This window comes from Bombina bombina, unplaced genomic scaffold (assembly GCF_027579735.1).
Source record: "Bombina bombina isolate aBomBom1 unplaced genomic scaffold, aBomBom1.pri scaffold_617, whole genome shotgun sequence".
NCBI classification, from domain to species: domain Eukaryota; kingdom Metazoa; phylum Chordata; class Amphibia; order Anura; family Bombinatoridae; genus Bombina; species Bombina bombina.
In genome coordinates this window covers 51235-76286 of record NW_026511809.1, presented here as the reverse complement: position 1 = coordinate 76286, position 25052 = coordinate 51235, and the positions used below count along the sequence as shown (strand labels likewise).

The 25052-nt window shown below is 36.6% G+C and overlaps 2 non-coding genes across 2 annotated transcripts; both read left to right on the top strand.

Annotated features, from left to right (window-relative positions):
* Nucleotides 1-12294: 12294 nt before the first annotated feature.
* Nucleotides 12295-12409, top strand: LOC128643960 (U5 spliceosomal RNA). Its single transcript, XR_008399899.1, has one exon. It is a non-coding gene; the product is annotated as a U5 spliceosomal RNA (small nuclear RNA).
* Nucleotides 12410-12751: 342 nt separating this feature from the next.
* LOC128643959 (U5 spliceosomal RNA) lies at nt 12752-12867 on the top strand. The gene has a single exon (XR_008399898.1). It is a non-coding gene; the product is annotated as a U5 spliceosomal RNA (small nuclear RNA).
* The last annotated feature ends 12185 nt before the right edge of the window (nt 12868-25052 follow it).

Genomic DNA, 25052 nt, shown 5'->3' with positions numbered 1-25052 from the left:
TATAGCCTAGATACTGATGTAACCGCAAAATAATTGTGAATGCGTGTAAACAACGTTATAGCATTAATCTGATCCTTAAAGGGACATGAAACCCAATGTTTTATCTTTCATGATTTAGAAGCATACAATTATAATCAACTTTCTAATGTACTTTTCTTATCTAATTAGCTTCATTCTCTGGATATTCTTTGCTGAAAAGCATATCTAGATATGCTTAGAAGATGCTGATTGGTAGCTGAATATAGCTGCCTCCTGTGATTGGTTCACCATGTGCATGGCTATTTCTTCATTAAAGTATATCTAAAGAATGAATCAAATTAGGTAATATAAGTACATTTGAATGTTTTGTCAAATTGTATGCTCTACCTCAATCATGAAAGTAAAGGTTTGCGTATAGTGTCCCTTGAAATACATTCGTATGTGAATTTATTCTTAAATGAGCTTACCGTCAGATGAGAATGGCAGGTTCCCGTTATCAATTCCTCCGATACCGACTACATCTACCTCGGAGATGCTGAGACGCAACATTTCCTCCCATCGGCAGTAAGCGATTTCCAGTGCAGGGCCGCCACCGGTTTCTGCGGCATGTCGGGCCTCCAGGCTTAACTTTTTCTTAAGATCCATCTTGCAGTCCCGGTATCGATGTTTAATAGAGTCCATATCTCTGTTCCGGCCACCCACTGCATTGACTGCATTCCTTATCTCATGCCAGAGCTTCCTCTTCTCAGTCGGGGTGGTCTTCTGATGCTGCAGCCTCCTATACCTGGCCATATAGGCTTCTACGAGGGCCTCCTTCTCCTCCATCAAAAACCTTGCCTCCCTAGTCGCCTTGGCCTTCCCCTGTGACGATGCCCTCTGTTTCCCGGACTGTAAAGCCCTACTCTGTCCGCCACTGGGCCCAGCCACTTGTTCATCTTGAACCAAGTGGCTGGGTCCACCCACTGCTTCCACCCCCGCTTCCTGCCCCCCTTCCTGCTCCCCTTCCTGCCCTGTTCCTCTCCCCATCCCTCTCCTCCCCCCTCTACCTCTCCCCTGCCTGCCCTCCATCTCTTCCCTAAACTAAACCCCAACTAAGCAAACAAAAAGTGAGTGTGATCAAATGAAAGGGGGTCAAAATAAAGAACTAAAAAGACCAAAAAAAGTGCTGAAAGTGTGAAAGGGATATAAATAAAAGAGGGTAAGGAGTATTTAAATGAACAAAATGAAGAAGAAGACTAAAAGGAGGATATGTAAACTAAATGTAACTAGGGGATGGGTATGGGATGGGGTATGGGATAAGAGTAAATGGGATGAAAGGGAATGGGACTACAGGGAATGGGGTATGGAGTGTAGTATGAGAGGGTATGGGGTATGGAGTGTATGTAGTGTTATTGATAAGTGTATGTATGTATTGAATGTGTTTGCGTGTAAATGTGTTAAGTGTACAGAAAAAGCACTCGCTCGCTAACTCACACTACTACTAATTCTCACTAACTCACACTACTACTAATTCTCACTAACTCACACTACCACTAACTCTCACTAACTCCCACTACCACTAACTCTCACTAACTCCCACTACCACTAACTCACGCTCCCACTAACTGACTCTATCACACTACCACTAACTCTCACTAACTCCCACTACCACTAACTCACTCACGCTCCCACTAACTGACTCTCTCCCACAAACCACTAACTCCCACTCACTCACTCACGATAACACTAACAACTGACTCTCTCACACTAACACTAACTCACTCACAATAATGCACAAACTCTCTAATCTTAAACCTCCGATCTCCAAAGACCCACCAGCAACACAGTCAAAGAAGCCATGCTTGTGTGGTGCTTATATACCCTGTGTAAATGTTTAATGATGTACCGATTTGCGTTGTAAATTGTGTTCAGGTGTGCTTTATTAGCAATTAGTATTTGTGCAATGTGTATTAGGTGTGTGAATTTGTGCATGCTCATTTTGAGTTAGTATTTGTGGAATGTGTAGAATGTGATGATGTCATAGTGCTCGTTTTCTATAACATTGACCAATAGTATTATGTTTAAATGTGAATTTGCGATGGTGTGGTATTAGTGAAGTGTTGTATATGTATGTTTGTCCTAATATATAGTGATATTGAATGCGATTATTTTGCTAGTGTATGTATTTTTTTATTTTCCTTGTTGTTATTTTGCGTATTTCCTCATCTTAAAGTATATGCGTATTCCCTGTATTTTATTTTATTAAAATTCCCCCCGCTTGTGAATGTGTAATGCTTATGTGCTTTTTTTAGTGTTTGTTGTTGTGACATTTGCGGCGTGTTATTGTTGTGCATGATGTGGTATGCGTCATATGACCGAGCCGTGCGTATTTCTCGCGAGATCGAGTGTTAGGTGAAAAAAGCGTGTTTGTTTGTTTTTCCATTGATCTCTATGGGAGACTGTCAAACGCGGGCAGGATTCCGCGTGTGAAATACACGCGTTAGGAGTATCATTAGAAGGTTTTGTTTGAACTCTAAATACCGGAAGTCAAACAATGCCGTGCGTTAGACATAAACCACGCGTAGCATTAGCACCCCATCTACCGCCAAACTCCAAATCTAGCCGTTAGATACTAAGAACAGGAACTGTCCACACAACAAGCTTTTAGTCATTAACAGAGTATGGAAAAATATATAACAAATGTAAAAGCAAGATCACCAGCCATGCCAGTAAAAAGAGACAAAAAAAATTAAACCAATACAGGAAAATGTTAATGAAAAATTAGATACAAATGAAGATGGTTCTATGACTGACTCACAAATAATGTTAGATAAACTGGCGGATATGATAATGCCACAGTTTGAAACCTTAAAAAATTAGATTACGACCCTGACGACAGAAGTTAGACACTTCGCAGCGCGAATCTCTGAGGTAGAGAGACAGGTGTCAGATCTTGAGGACGTTACTAATTTGCAAGAGACAGCGACTAAAAAAACAGATGATACAATTAAAATCCTACAAAATAAAATCCAAGATTTAGAGGATAGATCCCGACGAAGTAACATTCGAATAGTTGGCCTTCCTGAAATTAGTGAATATAAAGATCTATCTACATTTGCTGCCATAACATTACCTAAATTACTGGGATTAACTTTACAAAATGGAAAATTTCAGGTAGAAAGAGCTCATAGAACAGGTTCCAACATAAAATACCAAGACGGATATACGAGACCAAGAATGGTCATGGTAAAATTTCTAAACTTTCAGGAAAAAGTAGACATAATGCGGGCATATAGAAACCATAACCCACTCATGATAGGAAATACCCAAATATACCTTTTTCAGGATTACTCTGCGGAAACAGCAGATAAAAGAAAGAGTATGGCGCCATTTTGTACAGCTTTAATTCAAAACAATTATAAAGCTAGTCTAAGGTACCCAGCTAAAATAATTATATAAGACACAGAGGGTAATAATGTGGTTATAAACAATAGCACAGAAGCTAAAGTATTTTTTGCAGAGCATAATTTACAGGTACTATTCCATAACACTAAAAGTGACAAGACCAGAAGATAAGTAATAGGTTATTAGTGAATAAAAGTAAAGCTCCATAGTGTAATTAAGTATTTAGATCATAGCGTTAAGAGATTTATATGACAGAAGGTAATAAAAATGCTCTAAAGTTGCATTATTGCTGGTTATATTTATGTGTTGTTTTTAAATATGTTTTGGGGAATTCCAATGGATACAGTCCACTGGACCCCCCTAAGTGTAGGGTGTTTTTTTGTTTGTTTGTTTGTTTTTTTGTTGTTTTTGTTGTTCTCTGTTCTTTTCTCTCTCCTCTCCCTGCTCTCTCTCTCTCCAATGTCCCCGCACTCCTGTCTGCATTATAAACCTATAAGAATAATAAGAATGAGAGGGCTAAGATATGTATAATTTAGTTTCTTGGAATGTGGGAGGGGTCACCTCCCCAATTAAGAGGAAAAATGTTCTTAAACTAGTGAAAAAACAGAAAGCAGATATTATTTTTCTACAAGAACTTCATTTAAAAACTGCAGAAATTGCAAAACTTAAGGTTAACTGGATAAAAGAAATTATTGCTACACCTTGTGATAAGCGTAGTCGTGGAGTAGCCATCTTGTTCCACAGAGATTTGGAATATGAGATAATTAAAAGTGAACTTGACCCGGAGGGCCGATATATTATAATACAACTACGAATGGGCAACTGTGTCTGGTCCTTCTGTAACATTTATGGTCCTAATAAAAGTGATAAAATCTTTTGGGGTAAGATAGAGAAGAAACTATTTCCTTTGCGAGGGCAAAATTTAATAATAATGGGTGACTTTAATATGACTCTAAACCCAGCAGTCGATAGATTTAAACAAGCAAACAAGCAACAGTATAGACAAGAGGCAAAAATTTTTGGGAGCTTGGTGAAGAGCTTAGAGGTTGAGGATATCTGGAGGATACAGCACCCAGATGAACATAGTTTTTCCTGTGAATCCAGAACTTTCAAAAACTTTTCGCGAATAGACTTATTTTTAGTGGACAGATCACTACTCAAATGTGATATGGATACCTCGATTAACGAGATCCTCCTCTCAGACCACGCGATTATAGGGTTAAAAATAAAAGCCAGAAAAGTAGGATCTTGTAATAATTTCTTCTTCCCAAAATATATGTGTAATAACAGCAAATTCTGCAATTGGTTAACTAATGCCTGGAGAATCTTTCTAGCCAATAATTCTAGTTATGCTGATAAAACAGAGACTCTCTGGGAAACAGGCAAGGCGGTACTCCGAGGGGAGATTGTGGCCTATATGTCTAAATTAAAAAAGAAGTTCTTGGCACGAGAGGTACAATTAGCAAAACAACTTAAAAATGCATATAATACCTACTTGTCTAATCCACAACCCAACACATGGGGTAAATATTAACAGTCAAGAGAGGAAAGAGAAATATTTTTAAAACAGAAATGGACAATGGAAGATTTAAAAACTAGGGCGACCTTCCAAGGCCCTAAGGGTATGTGTGCAGGGTATCTGGCAAAGTTGATTAAAATAAGAAGTAATAAAAATATGATTTCGAATATAAGGGAAGAAGCTAGTTTACACTCACAGGCATCCAATATTAGACAAGCATTTTTTAGATATTATCAAAAATTGTATTCTGCTGAAGATATCGATATAGTCGCTAAAAACAAATTTTGGCAAAGTATTACAGTCCCCAGAGTTTCATCAGAGGCTCTCAAAGAGATTAATCAAAGAATATCTGAAAGGGAAATAGATATGGCCATAAAAAAATTGAAAAACAATAAAGCTCCGGGCCCTGATGGGCTTCCAGCCGAATTTTATAAAAGTATCAGAGTAGATATTGTTGATATGTTAGGAAAACTTTTTAATGATTATTATGTTAATAATAGAAATCAATCAAAATATTTTACTAGTTCAATTGTTACGTTGATTCATAAGAAAGGTAAAAATCGTGAGGAATTAGGGTCTTATAGACCAATATCTTTGTTAAATGTAGACTATAACATTTTAATGGTAATAGTGGCAGATAGACTGAAAAGGGTGCTAGGTGAGGTCATACACCATGACCAGTCAGGCTTTATGCCAGGCAGGAATGTGGTTAGAAATATACGGCGCATACTGACAACAATAGACTTTTACTATAATAAATTCAGGGGACATAAGCAACATATTAATGGTGACCTGGCCCTCCTTGCAATAGATGCGGAAAAAGCATTTGATGCTATTACATGGGACCATTTATTCACGGCACTTGATAAATTCGGCCTACAAGGTAATTTTTTCAATTTAACCAAAGCAATTTATAATAACCCTAGATCACAACTATTAGTAAATGCAGAACTCTTGCAATATATAACATTACATAAAGGGACAAGACAGGGTTGCCCATTATCGCCACTTCTGTTTAACATCTCTCTTGAACCCTTGGCAATTCTTTTAAGGCAAGAGTTAACAGGCATCCGGCTTGGCAAGCAGAATATCAAAATCTCATTATATGCGGACGATTTACTATTGTATTTATATAACACGACTGAAAGTATTCCAAAATGTCTTAATATAATAGGAACTTATAGTAAATTTTCAGGGTATAGAATGAATCTGCAGAAATCGGAGATACTCTGGTTACAGAAAAATAATAAGAGCTATGCCAAGCACGGATTTCATGAAGTACAACAGTTAAAATATCTGGGTATAAATATATGTAAAAATCTGAATGACTGGTACAAAATAAACTATGAAAACTTATTGGACAAACTACCTCAAGATCTAGCGAAATGGAGTATGTATAAATTGTCACTATCAGCAAAGATAATGGTAATCAAAACAATTATATTCCCCAAATTTCTATTTTTGCTTCAAAACTTGCCCCTATTTATACCAAGATTAGACTTACATAGGTTTAATAAATTAATATGCCAATTTTTATGGAACAATGGTAAATCTCGTTTGGCAATAAATAAACTGATTCAGCGTAGAAAAGAGGGGGGTTTGGCACTTCCATGCCTTAAAACATATAATTTGGTGACCCTAGTTAAATTCGCAGTAGACTGGTTGGTAGAGGGGGATTACGTCACTTACTACAACTTGGAATCAGAAGTAATCACGCCTTATAATCTTAAGTCATTATTGCACATAAATAAAAGAATAATAATCCCTAATAATATTTCAAATCTACTAACATTCAAGAACATTATTATAGCCTGGCAGAAATATTGTACCCTCTTAAACTGTCAATGCCACATCTCTAGTTATTGTCCTATTATGGGCATGCCCGACTTCTTGCCTGGTCTGTCAGACCCGGTATATAAAACTTGAAGGGAGAAAGGTCTAAAGAACTGGATCCAATTCAGGCAAGCAGATACAATTTATATAAAGTCTTTTCAAGATATGGCAAATGAGTTTCAACTGCATCCTAAAAACTTTTATGCCTATCTACAGAGTAGGAGTTATTTTAATCAACTATGCCAACGTTTCGGGACTGAGTGGGAGTGGTCAGAAATAGACTCTGGACTAAAATTATATAAAGCTGGGAAGAGATCAATCTCTATATGGTACAATATGTTATGTAATAAATCTGGGATGGTGCAAGTGGAAAAAATCACAACCTACATGAATAGGTTTTTCCAGCAGGTACAATCACAAGAGGTTAAAAAATGTTTTATTAATTTGGATATGGCTACGTCAGTGCATAGTTGGAGAGAGTCTCAATATAAACTATTAAATAATTATTATCTAACCCCTGACAAAATTAATAAATGGGCTGATAAAGCACTACGTTGTAAATGTTTTAAATGTAAAGCTGATATTATCCATTGTCTTTGGGCTTGCCCAAAAGTATTGCAATTCTGGGGCACAGTTAATTATTGGCTTATTAAATTTTTAAGTATTAAAATATCTTTGACTACAGTCAATGTTTTCTTGTTATATGATGTAGGTTAAAATAAACCAGATAAACTTCTTATAAATCTGGCTATCTTAGCCGCTCGTAATATAATATTTAAAAAATGGAAAGCACCAGAAGAGCCTAGTCTGAAAGAATTTATTAATACAATGGATACACAGATGACAATTGAGTTATTTAATATTAGGCCCTACTCAGAAAAGAGACTTAAGGCTTTTTTTTCAAAATGGTTAAACATAATCAGGGAAAAACCATTGATAGTACAAAAGCAACTCATACTACCCTTACAAAATTCCCCCGAATTCATGTTACTTTTTTTAAAAAACAAGATACCCCAAGAGTGGGGCAGGGGTTAACTTGATAGCTTGGGGTAAGATAACTTTACTGGGCTAAATAAATAAATATTTTTTTTTTTTTTGTATGATTGTGTGTTTGTTTTGTTGTTCGTGTTTCAAGTATTGTCTCCAGATAGGGTCTTATTATAATAGGAAAAAGCCCCAAAAGCAAGATATACAATTTGAGAATGACTTTAGATAACTCAGCTACCACTGTAATGTCCAAGTTTCTATAGGAAGAGTTTTCTCTATAGTGACATAGTCTCAACAGGGTATTTGAATGACTGAGGAGGTAGAGTCCAATTTTAAAGTTGAAGAAACACCTGAATATAGGTTGTGGATTTATAAGTTAAAACTTAATTTATGTAAATTAGCACTCTGATACTTCAAAACTAGTGTAAACACCCTGCGTGGTGAAATGTAAGCCCAAGATGTTGGGCTAAATTTTTGTTTTGGTATACCCTGCGTGGTGAAAGGTAAGCCGAATTGTAAGGCAGCTATTTTTGCTTTTGGTTAATAAATAAAAACTTAAAAAAAAAGAAATTGATCTCTTCCCCCCCTTGTATAATTTTAATCCAGATTCTATTTCTATCCACTCCCACTCTGTCCCGGGGGTCTGGCACACTTGACTGAAATAACTCCTACTCTGTAAATAGGCATAAAAATTTTGAGATTGTATTTGAAACTCATTCATAATTTCAGGGAATGATTTTATATAAATTGGATCTTCTTGTTTAAACTGAATCCATCTCTTTAATCCTTTCTCCTTCCATTTTTTATATACCAGGTCTGAAAGACCGGGTAAAAAGTCTGGCATACCTATGATAGGACAGTATTTCGAAATATGATATTGGCAATTTAAAAGCGTACAAAATTTCTGCCAGGCTAAGATAACATTCTTAATTGTAAGTAGTTTAGAAACATTCTTAGGGATTAGTTTTTTATCTGTATGAAGTATTGCCTTAAGATCGTAAGGAGAAACTAGTTCTGATTCTAGGTTATAATATGTAACGTACTCCCCCTCAACTAGCCAATCTACAGCGAATTTAACTAATGTCACCAGATTATATGTTTTAAGCCAGGGAAGTGCAAAACCCCCATCTTTTTTACGATGAACAAGCTTATTTATTGCCATCCGAGATTTACCATTGTTCCAGAGAAACCGAGAAATTGCTTTATGAAATCATTAGAAATTAAAAAGTTTTAGGTCTTCTGATCTCAAATTAAATAACTTAATTTTCATGTCAGTCACCCTAATTTTAACAAGATTTCATGTAGTCACCTTACCATGGGTAGAAACATATTTCAAGTAATTCTAGCTCTTTTGCTATTTGTTTAAAAGCTTTCTGTCAAAGTCTAGAAAGCATTAAGCAGCTTAATAAAAATAGAATTGGTTGGTGATTTCAGAATAGATATATGGGTTCTAGAGCAACAGGTATTGAAAAAAAATTCATGTGTTTTTTCTTTTTTCCAGAATTTCTCAGAGTTCTGGGGAAAAAAAAAGCTTTCAATTTGCGTATGCAAAACTGCACTTCCTGTGAGACTTAATTGGGTAGAAAAATAGGGAAAATAATTCTAGCTCTTTTGCTATGTTTTGAAGGCTTTGTGGCAAATTCTAGAAAGCATTAAAAGGTTGGTAAAATAGAACTGGTTGGTGATTTCATATTTCTCTAGTATGTGTCATTGTAATTTGACATTTATAATGTTTTAGATTAGTTGTCTAATTCGGAATAAACTAATGCAAAATACCACAGTATTAAGATTATATAACTATTCTATTTCTTTCAATTGTTGAAAGCTTAATATTGTACATTTTTTTCAATTTCAACTAATCACCAGATTGCAAATGTCAAGAGAGTTTGTTGAATACATCATTTTTAATTTGTTATAAAACACCAAATAAAGTAAATGGAATTCATTATGTTTCTTATATTAGTTCTAGAAACATAATAACACATAAATATTGCATAAGAATAGTGAAGATAGCTTACAAGAGTTTACAAGTGTGATTACAAAATCAAAACAATTCTAATAAAACTCCATGTTAAGTTTGTTTTTTTACAGAGATGTGGTATTTGACATGGTTTCAAAATTTATGCAAATGATGTGGATGACCACAAAATACTATTACAAATACTAATAAATAAAATGATTAAAATTGGTAATATAATGTAACAATAATTTTATAGTTACAGTTTCTAACATAACCTAAAATTAAATAAAAACTACAGGTCATCTCCTTTTACAATATGTTTCATTTTCATATTGGTCACTTTACTTTTAACAAGCTATGATTTTGCCACGTTCATAAATGTAACCATGATAGGTAAGTGATTATAGCTCTTTTGCTATTTGTTTAAAAGCTTTCATGAAGTCTTGGAAGAATTACTGATTTGTAAAAGATAGAAATAATTATCATACTACATATTATGCAAATATATAATAGTTTCAACTAGAAATCTAATATTTATGCAAATTGTGGGAGTGATAAAATGCATAATATTTTAATGTTCTGGATTAGGCACATGAGCATATTTTGGTTATTTAAATTAACAAAGGACTTTGGTTCATTATGACTTTTTGGGATTCTATTATTGAAATCATTATAAATTAAAAAAGTTTTAGGTCTTCTGATCTCAAAATAAATAACTTAATTTTCATGTCAGTCAGCTTAATAAAAATAGAATTGGTTGGTGATTTCAGAATAGATATATGGGTTCTAGAGCAACAGGTGTTGAAAAAAAATCCAAGTGTTTTTTCTTTTTTCCAGAATTTCTCAGAGTTCTGGGAAAAAAAAGCTTTCAATTTGCATATGCAAAACTGCACTTCCTGTGAGACTTAATTGGGTAGAAAAATAGGGAAAATAATTCTAGCTCTTTTGCTATGTTTTGAAGGCTTTGTGGCAAATTCTAGAAAGCATTAAAAGGTTGGTAAAATAGAACTAGTTGGTGATTTCATATTTCTCTAGTATGTGTCATTGTAATTTGACATTTATAATGTTTTAGATTAGTTGTCTAATTCGGAATAAACTAATGCAAAATACCACAGTATTAAGATTATATAACTATTCTATTTCTTTCAATTGTTGAAAGCTTAATATTGTAGATTTTTTTCAATTTCAACTAATCACCAGATTGCAAATGTCAAGAGAGAGTTTGTTGAATACATCATTTTTAATTTGTTATAAAACACCAAATAAAGTAAATGGAATTCATTATGTTTCTTATATTAGTTCTAGAAACATAATAACACATAAATATTGCATAAGAATAGTGAAGATAGCTTACAAGAGTTTACAAGTGTGATTACAAAATCAAAACAATTCTAATAAAACTCCATGTTAAGTTTGTTTTTTTAAAGAGATGTGGTGTTTGACATGGTTTCAAAATTTATGCAAATGATGTGGATGACCACAAAATACTATTACAAATACTAATAATTAAAATGATTAAAATTGGTAATATAATGTAACAATAATTTTATAGTTACAATTTCTAACATAACCTAAAATTAAATAAAAACTACAGGTCATCTCCTTTTACAATATGTTTCATTTTCATATTGGTCACTTTACTTTTAACAAGCTATGATTTTGCCACGTTCATAAATGTAACCATGATAGGTAAGTGATTATAGCTCTTTTGCTATTTGTTTAAAAGCTTTCATGAAGTCTTGGAAGAATTACTGATTTGTAAAATATAGAAATGATTATCATACTACATATTATGCAAATATATAATAGTTTCAACTAGAAATCTAATATTTATGCAAATCGTGGGAGTGATAAAATGCATAATATTTTAATGTTCTGCATTAGGCACATGAGCATATTTTGGTTGTTTAAATTAACAAAGGACTTTGGATCATGATGACTTTTTGGGATTCTATTATTGAAATTATTAGAAATTTAAAAAGTTTTAGGTCTTCTGATCTCAAATTAAATAACTTAATTTTCATGTCAGTCACCCTAATTTTAACAAGATTTCATGTAGTCACCTTATCATGGGTAGAAACATATATCAAGTAATTCAAGCTTGTTTGCTATTTATTTAAAAGTTTTCTGTCAACGTCTAGAAAGCATTAAGCAGGTTGATAAAAATAAAATTGGTTGGTGATTTCAGAATAGATATATGGGTTCTAGAGCAACAGGTGTTGGAAAAAAAATCTAAAATAGAACTGTTTGGTTGCTGGGGTTTCTAATTTGAAGTTGAAGAATAGAAAGGTGGCTTCTAGAGCAACAGGTGTTCAAAATGCAAGCGTTGCCACTTTTCCCAGAACTCCTGGCCGTTCTGGAAAAACACAAACTATATGCATATTCAAAAGGGCAACGTGTGCCAGATTTTGCTGTGATGCCTCAAATTCTTCTTCTTTTTTTTTTACACCATTATTTCTTTGAAAAATGCTTGGGCCTACCTATCAAACAAGGAAAGAATCCCTGTTGTTGCGTGGCAAATGCATATATGAGAATTGGCTTAATTGGTGTTCTGGGAGGAGGGCTTAGTCACCTGAAGCTGAAAATATATTGCTTTCCCTGGCCCGAAAAAGCGATGAGCTGCCAAAACGTTATACTCTGGTTTTTCTTCAGAATGCACAAACTTTTGCCTTTTACTAAAGATTTCAGTGGAGAGGAGCATAACTGAGTATCTTTTGAATTTTTGTACACCCTGGCTTGCTGGGGTTTCTTATTTGAAGTTGAAGATTAGAAAGGTGGCTCAAAATGGAAGCGTTCTCCCTTTTCCCAGAATTACTGGCAGTTCTGGAAAAACGCTATTTGCATATGCAAAACGGAAATGTGTGCCAGATCTTGCTGTGATGGCCAGAATTCCTCTTTTTTTACCCCATTGTTTCTTTGACAAATTCTTGGGCCTAGGTATCAAATAAGGAAAGAATCCCTGTTGCTACGTGGCAAACGCATATTTGAGAATTGGCTTAATTGGTGTTCTGGGAGGAGGGCTTAGTCACCTGAAGCTGAAAATATATTGCTTTCCCTGGCCTGAAAAAGTGCCGAGCTGCCACAACGTTATACTCTGCTTTTTCTTCAGAACACACAAATCTTTTGCCTTTTACTAAAGATTTCCATGGAGAGGAGCATAACTGAGTTTCTTTTGAATTTTTTTACACCCTGGCTTGCTGGGGTTTCTTATTTGAAGTTGAAGAATAGAAAGTTGGCTTCTAGAGCAACAGGTGTTGCTCATAATGCAAGCGTTCTCCCTTTACCCAGAATTCCTGGCAGTTGTGGAAAAACGCTAACTATTTGCATATGCAAACCGGCAATGTGTGCCAGATTTTGCTGTGATGGCCAGAATTCTTTCTTTTTTTTTTACCCCATTGTTTCTTTGAAAAATGCTTGGGCCTACCTATCAAATAAGGAAAGAATCCCTGTTGCTGCGTGGTAAACGCATATTTGAGAATTGGCTTAATTGGTGTTCTGGGAGGAGGGCTTAGTCACCTGAAGTTGAAAATATATTGCTTTCCCTGGCCCGAAAAAGTGCAGAGCTGCCAAAACGTTATACTCTAGTTTCTCTTCAGAACGTATAGAGTGTGACTCCCTTATCCTATCGCTTCTTAAAGTACTATGGAACAGCCTCCCTTGGCCTTGTGGCATCGCCTTATGGGCTAAAGCCACATGCTGCTATTGGGGGAGGTCCTATCCTGGTGCAATCAGGTTGCGATTCCCTGGCGTAAGGCCTTTGCTTCTTGGCCTGGAGGATTATACCAAGATTCTTCTGTTGATATATGGAGGTGAACATCTGGGATGCTGTCTTTTCTTCATTATGTTTCTGGCTCTGATGCCATGCTGAAAAACTCAATTCGAATTGAGGTTCCTGAGAGGAAGAAAGAAGAATGGAAGTTGAAGTACGTCGTGGAAGATGTACTTATAAGCACTCTGGAAATGAAAAAAGAGAGTGTGTTTTGTCTGCAGGTCCTGCAAGAGGTGTGTTCCAGTTGAACTTAACAACTCCTGGTGATTGTCAAAACCTCCATAAGAAGATTCTGGAGACCTACAATAATTCGAAGGTTGATGCAATTCGTTTTACTCTTCTTTACAGTGGTGTTGAAGTTCCTCTTGTGGTCCACATGTACACTCCCTATGTTGATGAATATTTTATTTTCAATTGGTTGAGACGCTGCTGTTCTGCTGTGCGATTCTCCCATAAAATTATGAATGAATATGATATGTGGACTGGTAAAAGGAAGTATTTTGTCTGTTTTCGTGAGGATGCTGGAAGTATTGGTGGGTAGTTGCATCCACCTCCATATGTGACCATTGGAAACTACAGAGGTTACTGCTTTTATCCTGGAATGCCCCAGCTGTGCCGAAGGTGTGGTATGTTTGGCCACACTCAAGCTACCTGTAAAAATGACCTCAAGCCCTTGTGCCGTAATTGTGGGAAAGAGGTAATTCTGCAGCAAATTGTAAGAGAGAAATAACCTGTAATGGGTGTGGCCTGCCTGGTCACTTCTTTAAAGACTGTCCAAGTAAACCCAAAAGGTCATGGGCACAGGTAGCTGCGCAAGGACCAAACCAGATGATATCTACACCTTATGTCAAAGTTCCAGTTCCAGTGGTGTCTGTCCTCCAAGATCCAGCTATTGTCACTGCAGCTGGTCCAGTTTTGCCAGTTTCTAGTCTTCCTGAGGTTTCTGATGTCTCGATCATGGAGCCTAGGGTTCCCACTCCTGTGGTGGGTCCTGCGGCTTCTTTTGTGTTCTTAAATCCCTCTAAAGATCTTGTTCCTGCTCCTGTTACTGAAGGTTGTCCTGTGTTCCTGGTGATATGGTTCCGGTGCCAGTTCCTGCTGAGAGTGATGCTGTCCAGAAGTTAATGGTTTCATCTGGTGCAGAGACTTTGGTTTCTGTAGCTGTGCCTGTCATCATGGTATCCAGTGTCCAGTGTCATGTTCCCTCTGTTCCTGATAAAGGTGTTTCTGTTTTCGTCAGTGGCTTCAGATGTTGATCCTGGGGTCTTCGTGGAGGAGGAATCATTTGCGGTTTCCCTAGATGTTCCTGTTCAGGAGATGGCAGAGGTGGATTCTGGAAAAAGAAAGCTGGATGATGATGTGGATGATGATTCTGGGCCTAATGTTAAGCGCCAAGTCTCTGGCACCAGTGATAAAGCTGGGATATCTGTATTGGACTGGGATGTGACTCGGCTGTCTTTCTCCTCATCTGAAGATATGGACAGTTTAATAGGAGTAGACTATGGTTCAGAGTCTGACTTTGGGGGCTTAACCGGGTTATCCTAAGGACCTCCTTATGCCGGATCTTAAAGTCACTTCCCTCAATGTGAGGAGTTTAAAGGGCCCCATCAAAAGAGCTGCTTTGTTTGGCTATTTAATGACTTTGCAGTTTGATATTTTCTTTTTGCAGGAGTGTGGGATTGACCATGATCTAGGATATAAACATTTAAAGAGCGATTGGACTGCAGGCCATTCCATTTGGTCTGGTTCCAATGACTGCAGATCAGCTGGAGTGGGAATTCTTTTTAAAGGTCATTTTGTGGACATTCGCTCTGTGACCGAGATTGTGCCTGGAAGGGCACTTTTAGCAGACATAAATTTTAATGGATTTTACCTTTGTTTTGTAAGATTTTAATAAATATACAAATGGTGTCCTTATGACTATTTTAACATCAGGTATGATGTAATGCTGAGGTAGTCAGTTACGCATACTAAGGGTTGAGATCATTTATGGGTAGAAAGGATTGCTGTGAGTTGCAAAAGATTACTATAGTTTAGATCACCTTATTTGGAACATGGCCAAAAGTATATTGTCAGCGATCTTAAAGGGTATTTAAGATGCATGAGAGATGACAGTGTTTAGAGTGCCTCTCTGGAAGGGAAAACATCAAGTTAAACTCCATAACTTACGGACTCTCACAGATGCAAACGGGGTAATATTATTTCATGTACTATTTCTCTGTTAAATTGTTTTCTGTGTTTAACCTTGTAACAATACCATGTAATCTTGTTATTTATCTGTTCTTTAATAAATGTGTGATTGTTTATTCAGTTGAAGGGGGTATTGTTATCTGTTTTTGGAGAGTTTAAAAGATATACAGAAGATTGTATATGAAATTCGTTTGCACAGGGCCCATTATTGATATATGTATATATTAATTTTGTGACGTGAATAGCTTTTAGCTTAAGATCCTTTGTTACAGTATAAATTCTTACATTTTGGCGATGGGCAGGTAGGAGAGTTGTTAGAATTTGTGTTCAAAACAGATAGCTTTATTTATAGTTTTTGTTAAAGAGAGATTTCTTATGCTAAAGAATTAGCTAGTATCTTTAGATGAGTAGTTGTTTGTAACATCCACAAGGTTAAAAGGTTATGGAGCTGTTTTTAGGAAAGATCGCTTCAGTAAAAAAACAACTGATATTTTAAATTTCCAAAGATTAGTGTACATGATTATGTTAATAAATCTATTAACAATACAATATTTTCCAAATCTGAGGGAATAAACATTAATGTGTTTAGTACACATAACATAGAAATGTATTACTATGGTAATTGGAGAATTGGAGAACTATCCCCTAGATTTAGAGTTTTGCCTTAGAAGGAGTGTGTTAGCTACGTGACTTTTTTTCTAACGCACAGTGTTTTTAATGCTAGTATTTAGAGTTTAAAAATAACCTTCTAACGCGACTCCTAACACGTCTATTTTATACGCGTAATCACGCCCGCGTTAAACAGTCTCCCATAGAGATCAATGGCAAATCAAACAAACATGCTTTTTTCACCTAACACTCGATTTCACGAGAAATACGCACTGCTCGGTCATATGACATATACCACATAATGCACAACAAAAACACACTGCAAATGTCATAACAACAATCACAAAACATAGCACACACGCATTACACATTCAGAATCAGGGGGAAAAAAATAGAACTAAACGAGGAATACGCATATACTTTACGATACGGAAATACGGAAAATAACAACAAGGAAAAATAAATGCACACTCATACACAAGCAAAATACTCGCATTCAACATTATGAAATATTAGGACAAACATACATATACAACACTTCACAAATACGACACCATCACCAATTAACATTTACACATAATACTATTGGACAATGTTATAGAAAAAAGCACTATGACATCATCGCATTCTACACATTCCACAAATACTAACTCAAAATGAGCATGCGCAAATTCACACAACTAATACACATTGCACGCATACTAATTACTAACAAAGCACACCTAAAAACAATTTACAAGGCAAACGGTTACATCATTAAACATTTACACAGGGTATATAAGCACCACACAAGCATGGCTTCTTTGACTGTGTTGCTGGTGGGTTTTTGGAGATTTGAGATTTAGTGAGTTATTGTGAGAGTTAGTGCGAGTTAGTGTTATCGTGAGTGAGTTAGTGGTAGTGTGAGTTAGTGGGAGCGTGAGTTAGTGGGAGCGTGAGTTAGTGGGAGCGTGAGTTAGTGGGAGCGTGAGTTAGTGGGAGCGTGAGTTAGTGGTAGCGTGAGTTAGTAAGAGAGCGGTAGTGAGCGACAGTTGGTTTGGGTAAGTGTGCGAGTGCTTTTTCTGTATACGTAACATATTTATACACAAACACATTCAATACATACATACAGTTATCAATAACACTACATACACTCCATACCCCATACCCTCTTATACTACACTCCATACCCTATTCCCTGTAATCCCATACCCCATTCCCTCTAATCCCATCCCCTAGTTCTGACATAAGTATAAAATTTTCGGAAATATAACAGCTTTGATTAGCATTATTCTAGCTGTTATGGGGATAGGGAGATTGGACCATATTAATAGTTTTCTTTGACATTCCCTGAATACTCTGGGGTAATTTAACTCATAGCATTCCTTCATACAATTAGACAGCATGATACCTAAATACTTAATCTGTACTTTTTCTTTAAAAGGTAATGGTCCTATCAGCTTCAATGGCTTCTTTAGCCATAATAGTTCTGATTTCCCATAGTTAATCGTGTAGCCTGATATCTCACTAAATATCTGCGTTTCCTCCAATAGTAATGGTAAAGTTTTTTCAATATTACTTAGATATACTAATAGGTCATCTGCATAGAGAGAAAGCACCATTTTTTGGTCCCCAATAAGAATTCCTGACAGGCATTCTCTTAAACGCATTGCAAATGGCTCAATCGATAAGTTAAATAACAGAGGGGATAAAGGACAACCCTGGCGGGTCCCTCTTTGTAAGCTGAATTTTTTAGACGTTAATCCATTAACTACCACTGCTGACTTCGGATTTTTGTATAGAATTTTTATTAAATTTATAATTTTATCTTTAAATCCAAATTTTTCTAGTGTAGTGAATAAGTGATCCCAGCTGATGTAATCACAGGCTTTCTCAGCATCAACTGCTAAGATTGCCACGTCCAACATCTCACAGCCTGTACCATTCTTAATTTTGTTTTGCATGTATTCTATTATCAGCATTGTTTTCCGAATAATATCTGATATATAGGGTTTTAAACGATTCGCAATTATAGAAGTCAATAATTTATAATCTATGTTCAATAATGAAATTGGACGATAGGATGCTGGGTTTTCTGGATCTTTATCTTTTTTAAGTATGAGTGAAATGTTGGACGCGGCAAAGCCAGCAGAACATTGTTTCTGATATAAAAAATAGCTATTATATACACTATATAGGACTGGTGTTATTTCCTCTATCAATATATGATAGAATTCCGCCGGTAGTCTATCAGGGCCTGGTGCTTTATTACCTTTAAGCTTTTTTATCCCTTGTTCGATTTCATTTAATGAGATTGGAGCATTGATACTTTCCATTATATCCTGTGATAATTTAGGTAAATTTATCTTCTCCCAAAATTTATTTTTAACCTCTAACTTGAGTGTCCCTGCTGTATATAGATTCTTGAAGAATTCTACAAAAATCTTCTGTATCTCTTTATTTGAAGTGGTTCTGACTGATCCTTGAATCCCATCCCCTAGTTACATTTAGTTTACATATCCTCCTTTTAGTCTTCTTATACATTTTGTTTGGTTAAATACTCCTTACCCTCTTTTATTTATATCCCTTTCACACTTTGAGCACTTGTTTTGTCTTTTTATTTCTTTTTTTTGACCCCCTTTGATTTGTGCACAGTCACTTTTTGTTGGAGTAGTTAGGGCTTAGTTTAGGGAAGAGATGGAAGAGGAGGGCAGGCAGGAGATTAGTCAGAGGAGAGGGAGAGGGGGAGGAGAGGGAGAGTGGGGGGGAGAGGAACAGGACAGGAAGGGGGGCAGGAAGCGGGGGAGGAAGCGGTTGGTGGACCCAGCCACTTGGTTCAAGATGAACAAGTGGCTGGGCCCAGTGGCGGACAGAGTAGGGCTTCACAGGGGAAGGCCAAGGTGACTAGGGAGGCAAGGTTTACTATGGAGGAGAAGGAGGCCCTCATAGAGGCGTATATTGGCAGGTATAAGAGGCTGCAGGCTCAGAAGACCACCCCGAGTGACAAGAGGAAGCTCTGGCGGGAGATAATGGATGCAGTTAATGCAGTGGGGGGCCATAACAGATATATGGACTCTATTAAACATCGCTACCGGGACTGCAAGATGGAGCTGAAAAAAATAAAATAACCAGGGAGTACCAACATGGGATGGGAGGAAATGTTGCGTCCCAGCATCTCCGAGGTGGCCATAGTCGGGATCGGAGGAATCGATCCCGGGAACCAGCCACTCTCATCTGACGGTAAGCTCATTTAAGAATCTATTAACATCCAAAATAAAAAATGTATGTAAGGATAAGATTAATGCTATTACGCTGTTTAACACATTATTATGTAAACGCATTCACAATTACCTTGTGATTACATTACTATCTAGGCTACAGGTTAGGTGTGCATTTAAACAGACTGAAAACAAACGCAAAAACATTCAGATTGACCAGATAGATATCACAAACACGGTTTGGAAAATGCGGAAATAGTATTGATTGTTAGATTTCAAAGTGGATTAATGAGGCTGCATTTGTAATTCAATTGGAAGCAAAAGCATTTACATCTTTATTTGTAAATATGCTAATATATACATTTCTTTCTTTTTGCAATATACAGAGTCTTGGGAGGAGGCAGCACACCAACTACAGGCTCCTCCTTTTCCCAGGTATCAGAGTGGTGGGGATGAATCGCCACCTCAGAGAGAAATGGAAGAGGCCCCCCCCGAAGCAGAAGAAGAGCCCCCCCCCGAAGCAGAAGAAGAGGCCCCCCCTGTAGCAGAAGAAGAGGCCCCCCCTGTAGCAGAAGAAGAGGCCCCCCCTGAAGCAGAAGAAGAGGCCCCCCCTGAAGCAGAAGAAGAGGCCCCCCCTGAAGCAGAAGAAGAGGCCCCCCCTGAAGCAGAAGAAGAGGCCCCTCAAGCACCAGCAGGCTGCCGCACACAAGCAGGCCGCCGTGCACAAGCAGGCCGCCGCACACAAGCAGGCCGCCATGCACAACAGGAGGAGATAGCCGAGGTGCAGGTGTTACTCAATTTCATCGAACAGATGCATGCCTCCCGGATGGAAAATATCCAAACTAGAAGTCAGGTTACAGAAGATCTTCGTGCCATTCGAGAAGGACAAAAAAATTATACAGGTCCTTACAAGAGTTGAACAAGGACAAAACCGGAGTGTACAGATTCTCGAAGATATGTTTAATTTCTTCCGGGAGGCGCATGCTGGGCCATCTGCTGCTGGGCCATCTCATCTTGGTACTCCTCAATCTCCTCCTCACCTTGGTCATCCCAGTACTCCTCCTTCCCCTCTTCCCACAACATCTCCGATGAGAACTCGTCGGAGGGGGCAGTTGCCCCCCCAGAGCCTCAGTCTCGTGGGAAGAGGAGAAGGAAGAGGAAGTAAGTATTTTTTGAGATATGTTTGTTTTGTATTTATTTAATGTGTAATGGATAGGTATGTGATTATGTGGTTTTCAGACACTTGTGGACCACACTCTGTATATTATCTGCTTCTATGGGACCGGGTCCATGGAGGCAGATTGTTTGCAGAGTGTGGGTTATAATTGTGTGGACACCACATAATCATATACCTATCCTTGTTCATGATATTGATTGGTTTCTGTGATGTGATATGCAAACTGTTTCTCTAAGCTCAAACAAAATGACCATTACAATTATACATGATGGCATATTACTGTTTGAATGACAATAACACAGCTTAAAGGGACATTCAGAACATTATTGTTTACAAAGAAAACACTGTATTATGCATTATCAAGTTTGAAACAAAAACCTGGAGAAATACACGTGACTTATGTGATTACCCTTGTATCTATGCCTATGAAAAATGACCACTTATTTATGTTATTCTGACAGAACAACATTTTAGACAATCAATGATCAATCCAGGGTAAATATGCTGTTTTAGCTCAAGTTTTTCTATATCAAAATGCTATCAAAATGCCCTCTAGTGGTCAAAATGCATACTGATTACATGCACTCTTCAAGCTCTAAGAAATGAGCACATGAACCTCCTAGGTTTAGCTAGCAAATAAGAATAACCAGAGAACTATGATAAATTGGTGAGAAATGTTTGAGATAATTTGTATGTTAAAAATTGCATTTTTCATAATGCAAATCATTATTGGTTTTCAAGACTGTCCCTTTAAAAAATGACATATGCTAACATATACTAATATTTTGTGATTGTTGGTATATCTACATGTACTTGTTCAAACAAGAAGCATTGGAATAGGATTTCTATTGACGTGTTAAATAAAGTCTATTTTCTTAAAGAGACATTATTGTGTTTGAATTATTTTAGAAAGACATTTTATTTACAAGGAATATGGTTTCAAGTCCTTTTATGAGGGAATAAACCAATATATGCTCACAATAATATATTTGGAGATTAACCAATGTGGAACTCATACATGACACAATAATCAACATTTGCATTAAAGGGACAGTATACAATCCTTTTCAGAGAACTGCATGTAATAGACACTACTAGAAACAACAAGATGACCACATACTGATATCAAAATCCATAAGAAAAAGGTTTAAACATTTTCTTAGAAAATTGGTTTATCTATATTGAAAATATAGCTGGAAAGCCCATTCCAAGTGGAAAATAAGACAATACCCCTTCATTTGCATATGAAAAGATCCTATACACAAACCGGAGCAAGCTGGAGAAGGTAGCTGATGGTACTCACATCAAACTTTTAGGCTTGGCAAGGAGTCAGAAAATTACTGAAATGTTATTTGAACATAAGCAAAACTAGACATGCATTTGTTAAAAAATGGACTATATAAATAGAGATAGAAAACATATTTGTGTTTTTAAAGTGAGTGTATAATGACCATTTAATAAAATATACGACAACATAACATCTAGAAGAAGTAGGCATCTCATATATTTAAATTAGCATATGATAAAGATAAATGCATATTGATTACTTGATTCTAATACAATAGCGCATCTTTTGTAATTCGATATTTTGAAAATTAAACACAACACAGTCATTATTCCTAAAAAGGAACATATTGTTGACAAACATATTAAACAAGATGGACTATATTCATGGATTTGCACTTGCCTCAAAATATCTTATGCAGGAAAACATTTTGCTTTCATTCGTTTATTCAACCGGACAGCCATCAAAAGAGAATGTTGTGTTCTTTATCAGCTATGGGTCAACAATGTTACATGATTCACAAAATCCATACTCGCCATGGCTTTAAACTTGTCTTCTCATTCACAAATGTGGGTTACGTGAAAAATCTAATATTGCTGGACTACGTAATACAATCAGACGGTTTTTACACCTTTGCATGTGACAGTATAATTAACATAGCGCATCCTTGATCTCGTAAAAATGCCATCCAATAAAAGGCGCATCCTTGATCGCGTAAATACGCCATCCAATAAAAGGCGCATCCTTGATCCTGTAAAAACGTCAGTCAATACAAGGACTCATTGGACAGCCTGGCAGGTGATGTCTTAAGCAACATGGCGCATCTGAGATTGAGTAAAAACGTCAGCCAATTCAAGGACTAAGTTGATAGCTTGGCATATCAATAAGAAACGTATTTATATTTTAGAAACTAGTATGTGTCTATATTGCTAGCTAGGAATGTCACGCTAGATAACGTAATACTGTGATATATGAAATAGAATCTATTAGTGAAAATAAGGAGATATTTCATTAGAAGCAGAGGATTATTAACTAAACTATTTAGCAAGCAGCATGGTTTAAATAGACATGAAAACAATATTTTAAGGTTACACGATTATGTACGACATTGCAATTTGAAATACATTGTAACAATAAATGAAAATCTTTTGATTATTGTGTTTCATGTCCCTTTAACTGAGAATTAATGCTAGGAGATGCATTCGGAAAATAGGGATGTGTTGTATATTATATGTTAAAGGGACAGTCAACCCCAGAAATGTTGATGTTTAAAAATATAGCTAATTCCTTTATTACACATTACCCATTTTTGAACAACAAACATAGTTATATATTAATATACTTTTTACTTCTGTTATTATATTGTATCTAAGCTTCTGCTGACTGCCCCATTATTTCTGTTCTTTTGACAGACATGCAGTTTAGCCAATCAATGCTCACTCCCAGGTCACTTTGCCTGCATGAGCTCAATGTTATCTATATGAAACATGTGAACTAATGCCTTATAGTAGTCAAAATGTATTCAGATTAGAGGCAGTCTTCAAGGTCAAATAAATTAGCATATGAACCTCCTAGTTTTAGCTTTCAACTAAGAATACCAAGAGAACAAAGCAAAATTGTGGATCAAAGTAAATTATGAAGTTGGTTAAAATCGCATGCCCTATTTAAATCATGAATCATCTTTTGGGGCTTGACTGTCCCTTTAACTATAGCTATGTTGCCCATCTTTAACATTTAAAAGGTACACATGATAAATACATATGTCATTGATGTTTTCAAATATGTTTATATTGTTTTAGAATAACAATAATGACACATGTGTTGATCAAACGTGTCACTTATTCAAGTTTAAATATGGTCAGCCTACCTATAGCCATATATCGGAGGATAATTAAATTTAAAAAATATTAATAGAAAGATATTAATCATCTAAAATATGAGCATTACACACAGTGATTGATTTGGTTACACTACTACAATAAGATATAATTGAAATTTGAATACATGTGCTGTCAACATTCAAATAAGAGTTTGTTTAAAATAAGATTATATGTCCTTGTTCATGTAAAAAGGACAAAAACGCATTAGAAATGCAGATCCATTCCTTAACAATTGTGGTCAGCATCACTTAAAGGGACATGAAATTAAAAAAAAAACCTTTTCAGGATTCACAGAGAGGATACTATTTACATAAAAATAAAACTTGACGGAGGCGGAGCGAGCGGCTGACTAAGATGGCCGCACTTCATTAAGGCTCTGTAAGCCAGCTGGGCATAACGGCTCCTAAACTTATAAAAACCGGAGAATAACTGGCATGAGAACTGGATCTAGGCATCGGAACATTACATGGACACACCGCACTAAGAATTATTGAGTTAGCCTACAGCTGCCGACGGATATGGAGTAATACTTCTTACGCCCATGCTGAATATGAACTGCGCCACGGACTAACAAGGCACTTAGTACATTGCCCCTACTAAGCCCCACAGAGCAACAGAGCACTACATTTAATACATGGGAGCATAGACACAGCTTTACTGACCACCGGCGCTTAAATACACAAGGTGGCTAGCTGCAGCACATTGCGGCCTATTTCACTGATCACAACGGCTTTCACTGGGCCTGCGCAATTAACCGCTTGTGCGGAGAGACATAAAAGTTTGCAAGTTTCCCCTGCTTAACGGCATAGCTCACAACTTGTGCCTGGTGACTTCTCTGAACTGTGCTCTGGAATCGGTTAGAATAAAGGAGCTTTTTTCACCAATTTACCCTCTGGGCTTCAACTAGCTACAAAGGCAGCGGAACACACTCCCCTCCCATTTTCCACTACTCTCCGTAGTAGTTGGTCATATCCTCTATCCCTTTACTGCAATCGCTCTGTGAGAGCACCTACCCTGGGGAGTTGTGTGAGTTGTTTTATTTTTCTCTCTATATCTGACAAGCAAGTCAAACAGAAAGATCTGCGATACTTTTACTCTACAGTATTTGCACTAAGGGCATATTATGTTGCAAAGAAAACTTACACATAGTGATAAGTCCCAGAAGACACCGCCATCAGGGCAGGGGGCTATGAATTCTTTCTTCAAACAGACAGACAAGCATAAAGCAAATAAAGAACCTGACATAACGCAGACACCAAACGATGAAAGCTCAAGCGATATGA